Source organism: Anguilla rostrata, chromosome 8, assembly GCF_018555375.3.
Source record: "Anguilla rostrata isolate EN2019 chromosome 8, ASM1855537v3, whole genome shotgun sequence".
NCBI classification, from domain to species: domain Eukaryota; kingdom Metazoa; phylum Chordata; class Actinopteri; order Anguilliformes; family Anguillidae; genus Anguilla; species Anguilla rostrata.
This window is the reverse complement of record NC_057940.1, coordinates 23,289,496-23,296,933: the sequence shown is the minus strand read 5'-3', so window position 1 is coordinate 23,296,933 and position 7,438 is coordinate 23,289,496.

Here is a 7,438-nt window from a genome sequence, read left to right as displayed (position 1 = left end):
AGACACAGTCACGGGGTCATGTTGGACACCCCATTCCATGCATGCAACAAACTACTTCTCAGTAGTGAAGAGAAAAAAAAAACAAAGAAGCCTGGGAGAGCAGTTGCCTTATGGTTTTAACCTCTTAAACCCTTAATGAGACAAAAGGAAAAGAAGTAGGCCTTGAAGTTGTGAAGTTATAAACATCTCTCTTTGTCTTTGGCCCTGTATTTCCTCACCCGCCCCCGCCCCCCGCCCCCCAGCTATCTTGCTCTTTCACTCACTCTCACAGGCTTAAATGGGCTCTGCTAACATGACTTGCATTATCCAGTATTTCAAAAGCAAAAAGCATTTCGGTATGCAATGCAGAAAGCCAACCCTAGTTACACTAAAACAAACTATAAAGAAGAGTGTAAGGCTTCCATTCTCTCTCTCTCTCACTCTCTCTCTCTCTCTCTCTCTCTCCCCCCCCTCCTTTCTGCTTCTATCTTTGTGAAACTGGGGCAGGCTTTGAGCAGTAGCATACCTCCTGGCATGCCCTACCCTGTTCAATTGGCGCTGATAACTTGCTGACGTGACTGATTGGATGGCGGGTTGAGCTGTCCTTCATAAGGGAGTGTCTGAATACCCTACTGCTCACCGGCCCTCTGCAGCACTGCACACACACACACACAGACTGTGTTTTCTTGTTAACCAAATGGTGCCAAATTCCAGGAGCATGGGCATATTCAGGCTTGCAGGGAAGTGAAAAACTTTCAGCCACTTTATTACTCAATCAATATCTTTGTGTGCGTATGTGCAGACGCCTCCCCCTGACTTCAAGGACTTCATGGTAGTATTTTTAGGGGCTTTATATGTGCCATTATAAAGTATTTAACCCTAAAAAAACAGTCAAGCAAATAAACACACAAACAAGTCAGTGGCTGTATATAAGCAGCCAAAAGTCATCTCCAATAACAGGCTATTTGCATACATGCCCATTATTTCTGAAGATCTACTAATTATATTTTCTTTATCAAAATTTTATTTAATCAACTAATTTATCAGTTCTCCATTATGACTATAAAATGGTAGGCACAACTTCTCAGTCTTGAGTTATGTAATTATCCAGGTGTAAGTCTCACAGCGTTGTGAGTTGATGTATTCAGGCATTCATTGTTTCACGAATGTGTGTGCGTGTGCATGTGAGGCAGGTGGTTTGGGGGGGGGGGGGGGGGTGAACGTTGCTATCAGACACACAGCAACTACTCAGGTGTAGAGAGAGGAAGGGCGGGGCCAGGTTCAGCAGGGTGCGGTTGCCCCAGGAATGTGCCAGTACAGCTTAGGGCTACATTGCTCCACTCAACTCCACACCCTCCCCCCACAACCCCCTCCCAACCTCCCCCTGTTACCCGCCTCCCCCCATCCGTGACTCACAGCCCTGTCGGCAGTGCAAACACATTCAAACCAGGGAAATGAGCACAAGCAAACACGTCCCAACCCAGAGTAAACTCAAAAACCTGGCATGGAGTACCACATCTGAGAGAGGGAACCAAAATGATTTCGTGGAAGTCGAGGAAAGAACTGTGCTGTCAGTAGACTGGACCTACTTGGACAATGGGGTGTGGGAATTTGGATGTGAGTGGATGGAGGGGGTGTAGTTGTCCTTCCTCAAATATATTTCACGTTTAGTCCACTCTGTGGATTGTATATGCTGTATGTGCCAGTCGACAAGCTTTACCATAAGTCATCCCACACTCTGTAATTTCACTCCTCTGTGTAAGGTAACATTTAGCTGAAAAGGTATTAGATCATGTTTAAACACCAGTTACGTTTCTATAGTAACAAACCTGCAAATTCTACAGGTTAAGGTTAGTAGATGATCTTTTAGTAGACTTTATGTGTTGTTGAAAAGATGGACAAATAATATTTTTAAACAACATGTTGTAACAGATGAAAAATAAAAATGAATGTTGTGAATAAAATAAAAAAGGCTTTGGAAATCTAATTGTATTTTTGTGATGAGTTTGAGTATAACCTGAAATTACAGATGTAAACTATTCCACTGTCACACCAGAATGATTTCTTTGCCTCAAACACTAACCCTGGGTCACTCTGCCATGTCTTGCATAAGGATTAGGGCTGAAAAATGTATTTATCTATGTCACTTTAAACTATATGCAACAGTGTGAACATTTTGGTGCAGAACCTTAAGTCAATAAAACTTGTATTTGGGCCATAGATATTAAGATGACCAATTATAATCTTCCTTTGTCTAACTGAAAAGCCCATTGTACTTTACACATGTATACTGTAAGTTATTTATTTGCTAATAAAATCTATATTTTGATATATGCAACCATTCTAGGCCTGTGCCTAGAATTCAAGCTTGCTCTTACTGGGGATATTAAAATACAACTTGCAAAGTAGGGGTAAAACCCTTTTGAGAGGGTGGGTATAAAGTAAACATTCAGGGCCCTCCACTCAGTCAATTTGCATGTGTCTGCGTATCCCATCGACCCTAAAAACCAGTTGAACCTGCATGGTCTCTGTTCCTCTTTCCCACAGCGACAACTAAACCTGAGGGGGAGTGGGGGGTATGGTGTCTAAGTGGGACACCCTGCCTTCCCTCATCCTATGGCCAAGAGATTCCCTTCATATCACCTTTTTTTAAAAATGAAACTTCAGCAATGACAGCCATGATGGTGGAACGATGACAAAAGACACCGAACAATGGAACCGTTCCAACTGTTGATCCCCCCCACTTCCCACCCCCTTCAGTCTCCAGCCAATGAAATGATTTTGAAAAGGAAAACAACAAAGCCACAGCTGTTGCCTCTTTTGGGTGTGACATTCTGTGAGCTTGTGTTCAGAAGGGCTCGTCGCTATTGGGAGCAATAAATCATGAATCTTATCAGACGGATCACACGTGAATAGCCTCCCTAGGTTAAAGTCCACCCCCAACCTCGGGCACCCCGACTGTGGAATCAAAGTGTGCCGATCTTTGCTTCTTTGTGGAACAAGTTTTAGAGTTCCGTCATGTCTCTGCTCAAGACTATATCTGGCTGGAAATTCAAAATTAAGTGCTGCAGTGTCAATGTGAAGAGGTACAATGTTGTGTGAAGGTAAATCTGTGGAATAAGGACATGATGATTAGTGAGTGTCCACCCATGTGTGTGTGTACATGTCTATGTTTGGATCTGTTCAAAAGTTCCAGCGTGTTTGCAGATTTGGGTATGTACTGGTAATTGCCCGGAACCTGTTTTTGGTGATCACTAAAAGTATCATTTTAAAGTAGGATCTTCCAACAGCAGCTGATTCCTTTCCTGGTCGTGTTTGTACTGTTTCATTACAATACCCAGTTTACTTTACAATACCATGAGTGTTTACCAGAGCCAGTTGAAGATTGGGGGTTTTGGCCTAATAATATCCAAGCCCTCTGGTGACATGGGAAGGACATGCTGCTTGTGCTTTAGAATCAGAATGGCTGTAATTCTTGGACAAAGCCAACAAAGCAAAACGTTACATGTTAATACAACCATTTTGTAACCTCTTGTCTTCCTGAAGATGGAAATAAACTGTCTACAGGCACACCTGTGGGGGCTGATTTCTATAAATTAAACCCCTCATTCCCCATATACCTCACTTGCTTTCCCTGTGGCTCTTGTTTCCTTCTGAACAATTTGTCAAACTTCAAACCGAAGTGGGAGAAATCAACTCATCTCCATTAAAAAAAAAAGTGAGCAGTGTGTTTGTTTAAAATGCCCTTTTAACTTTCACTCATTATTCGTACACAATTAATTCATATACATTTTAAAAGCCAATACATTCATTTGCAGGAACAAAAAACCCTAAGATCAACCAGTGTCTTTTGGGATGCTGGCTAATGTGAAAAGATGATCTGCAACTATGAAAAAGCACCATTCTGACTCATCAACTCAGTATCAACTCAAGTCAGCTGATAGGAAAATTAGCAGGGGTGCATATTTTCAATCTGTCTCACAGTGAACAGGAATGTCACTGGATCTTTAGGTGTGAAGGTGTGCACATTTCAGGCCTACTGTGTGTGAGGTTATGTAGATATAGATCTACATCTCCCACATACAACATTACATTATTTATCTTCTTGGCAGCTTTGTGACGTCCAGAGGATTCTTTTGTATTTTATCTGTTGACATAGTTGAATATCTTACATGAAAGCAATTCCTGTTAAGTACTGTGCCCATGGATACAGCTGTAATACACAACATTTAGGTTATAAAGTTTTTAGCATCACAGGCTTATAACATTGCAATACTATGAACCTGACCAGGTTGGCACATCCATCGATAAATCATGATCTTGTGCAAGCAGGGCTGCTACTATTGACCAATTACACTGGCACTAACCCTGTACTATAAAACTAGGCTGACCAGACGTCTTCTTTTTCAAGGGCTTCATTAGTTCTATCAGGTGTGCTTGAGGTGGAACTTATAAACTTAATAGCTCAGCCAAAATACTTTCCATCGATGTGCCTAAATGATGCACAAACTCTTTAAATATTTTGACACACTGCCACCGACTGGTGACAGGCATAAATGCACACGTAGGCAGTGAAAAAATGCTGGCTCTACTATAAACCTTCACATTTTGGAGGTCACAGTAGTCACAGATGACATTATTACCATTAAAAAGTCTTTATCAATGTATAAGGATAGAGTTATTAAGTTGTTCCAAAATTGGCAAGTTTACTTTTGGCTGTTCATTGACTTTTTTATCATTACAAATATTACTGTAAAACAATGTTTGTGTACCTCTATGAAACAAAATGAAGCAATTCTATGGGGTATACTACATTGTGGGGAAAAGGCTATTGCCACATTTTGCAAGACAAGAAAAAGTCCAGAATGTATTGCTTCACAGATTTTTTCTGACATTAAGTTACATTTTAGGCTATTTGGAAGATATTGTTATCCAGACAGACTAACAAAGCTTACATTTTGTACATACAGTATATTTATTTAATAAAAAAACTGGATATTTACTGAGGTACCTCAGGTTAAGTACCTTACTCAAGGGCAAAACACCTGGGGACCCAACCTGCAACCTTGGACTTACAAGCACAGGTCCCTGACAGTGATTCTACACTGCCACCCCACAAACTGCACATTTGTTTGTCAGACAACAATTAAATTGGGCCCCCGATAGGAACAATCATTGAGGTGAAATACTGTAGATCTAGAAAACAATCACAAAGGACAGTTGGGTGATGACCCACAAGTAGGAAAGCACGTTGTTATTTCAGTCACTGATCACATTCGTCATTGCATTTGTCTTGCTTGCTATTTGCCTTAGCACTGACTCCATGTGGACTCATAGAAGCCAGCATGACATGGTTTTTCCCACAGCTGGGATCTCTTTTTGGTTTCAGGAAGGACAGACTTTTTGTATGGGGAAAAGGGAATCTGACAGAACTTACATATGCTAACAATGAAAATGTAACATTTATAAGCAAAGTATTTATTTTGCAAACAATATTGAGGGATTTTGATGTTAAAACTCAATTGTATACAACAATATCTTGACTACATTTTAACAGTTGAGTCAAAGACTTCTTTCCAGCTGTATTTTCACCCTGTAAACAGGCTCCTTGTTAGGGAGGCACTGATATCACTTTGGCCGATTCCGAACACCAATCCGACACTTACCCCCTCTATAATTATACTGCAACAGCAACATTTTGCTAGGGATCATCCTTGTCCTTATAAAAATAATAAATCAATGAAAACAAATATTTTCAAGCTGGGAAACAAAGGACTCCCCCTTCATTACTTTGCACAAAAAGCCGAAATACATACTGCTTGACTAATTTATGCCATCCAACATTCTTTCATTGCCCATAATAACTGACAGAAGGAAAAAGGGGCTCCATTTCTTTTCAGACAGAGCTAAATTTTACCATGAGTCATGCCACAAAAATACTCTCATACCACAGGTTGTTCCTGACCACGTACTTCCTCCAATGTGCTAGAGCCTAGTGGTGCTCACTTAAATGAGTGGTACGTTCTTCTTGAGAAAAAGGAGTTCTCAGCTCTCTCTGTTGTCAGCTTATAGTCCTCTGGCCAGTCATAATGTTGAAGGCTACACTAAATAGACTCTTGCTCTCCACACTGGTGCAGGGAGCACAAAGAAACTTGGCAGCAAGAGCAGCCAGTGAGGGCAACTGGCACAGGCTGTATTTTCCAGTGTTCTAATGACTAGTCTGACCATGGAATTATTTGCTCACTGAGACAGCTCTGCACTTGGACCACAGCACTCATGCTGGTTGGGCCAGGCTCTGCACTGCACTCCTCCAGGATTTCATCAAAGAGCCTACCAAGGCTACTCTCGATTGTGCTTCCAGCATCCTTTCCTGCTGGCTGTGAGACATCTGGGTCATGTGTGGTTCCTCAATGATTCCTCCATCTTCTCCAACTCTCATTTCAAAGGATTTCAAATAGTGGACAGCCTGCTAATCTTTTTTTGCAGTCATAGACTAGTTTAGCTCCGTTGATAAACATATATTTTATAATATATTATATTATAAATGCTGGTACGGTCGGTTTGCATAAAATAAAACCGGTGTAAGCACGTTCATCACATGGCACTGGTAAAACCAGAAATCGAACCAGGCCTAACACACACACACACACTTTCTCGCTCTCTCTTTAAAGAATCCCTCTCTCTCTCAAGAAATTATTTCAATAGGAATGGCTAAGACCATGCCTGCATTTTTGTATTTGTATCTGAGGTTCAGTAGTTGCCACGAAGTACAGTGGCTCAGATTCAACATTGCTGAATCATCTGTTCATCCATTCCAGTGTGGTACTCAGTTATTTTCTATGCTTTGATATGGCCAGGGGCAAGGGTGTAGCATGAAATTCTGGGCCCTGTCCAAATGCAGTCTCTGTGGGCCCCTTATAATTGCTGACCAAAGCAAACGTTTTAAGCCCTTGGTTTTGGGAGGAATCTGTCCCGTTGCTAAAAGACAGCCAATCACAAAGAGGAGGAGGCGGATCATTTTCAGTTTGAATTCTGCCCCAGAAAGGGATGAGGATGAGCAGTCAGTTAAAAAGCTAGGGACGCACAAGGACGTAGGGCCGTCCCTCCCTATACACAGCACACGTACTGTGCGTAGGGCATCGCAGCTGTCCGGGAGAAAATAAATAAAAAATAAATAAATTTCTTGCCACAATATGTTTACTTGGCCCCACATATCTAAGTCTAACCCCTTCAGCTTTGCTATATTTCTTCTGACTTCAGAGTTTATTTTACTTGCACCACTGTTTAAATTTATTAGGCTACCTGTGGTTTAAAAAGAAAAAACTCGACAAGATCTCCCGCTCACCCCTCCACCTCCCACTTTGCAAAATGATTGAATAGAATTTCAATAATTTAGTTGTAAACAAATTATTTGTTTATTTGTTTAATTTAGTGAAAAAAAGATTTGGTACAACAATGC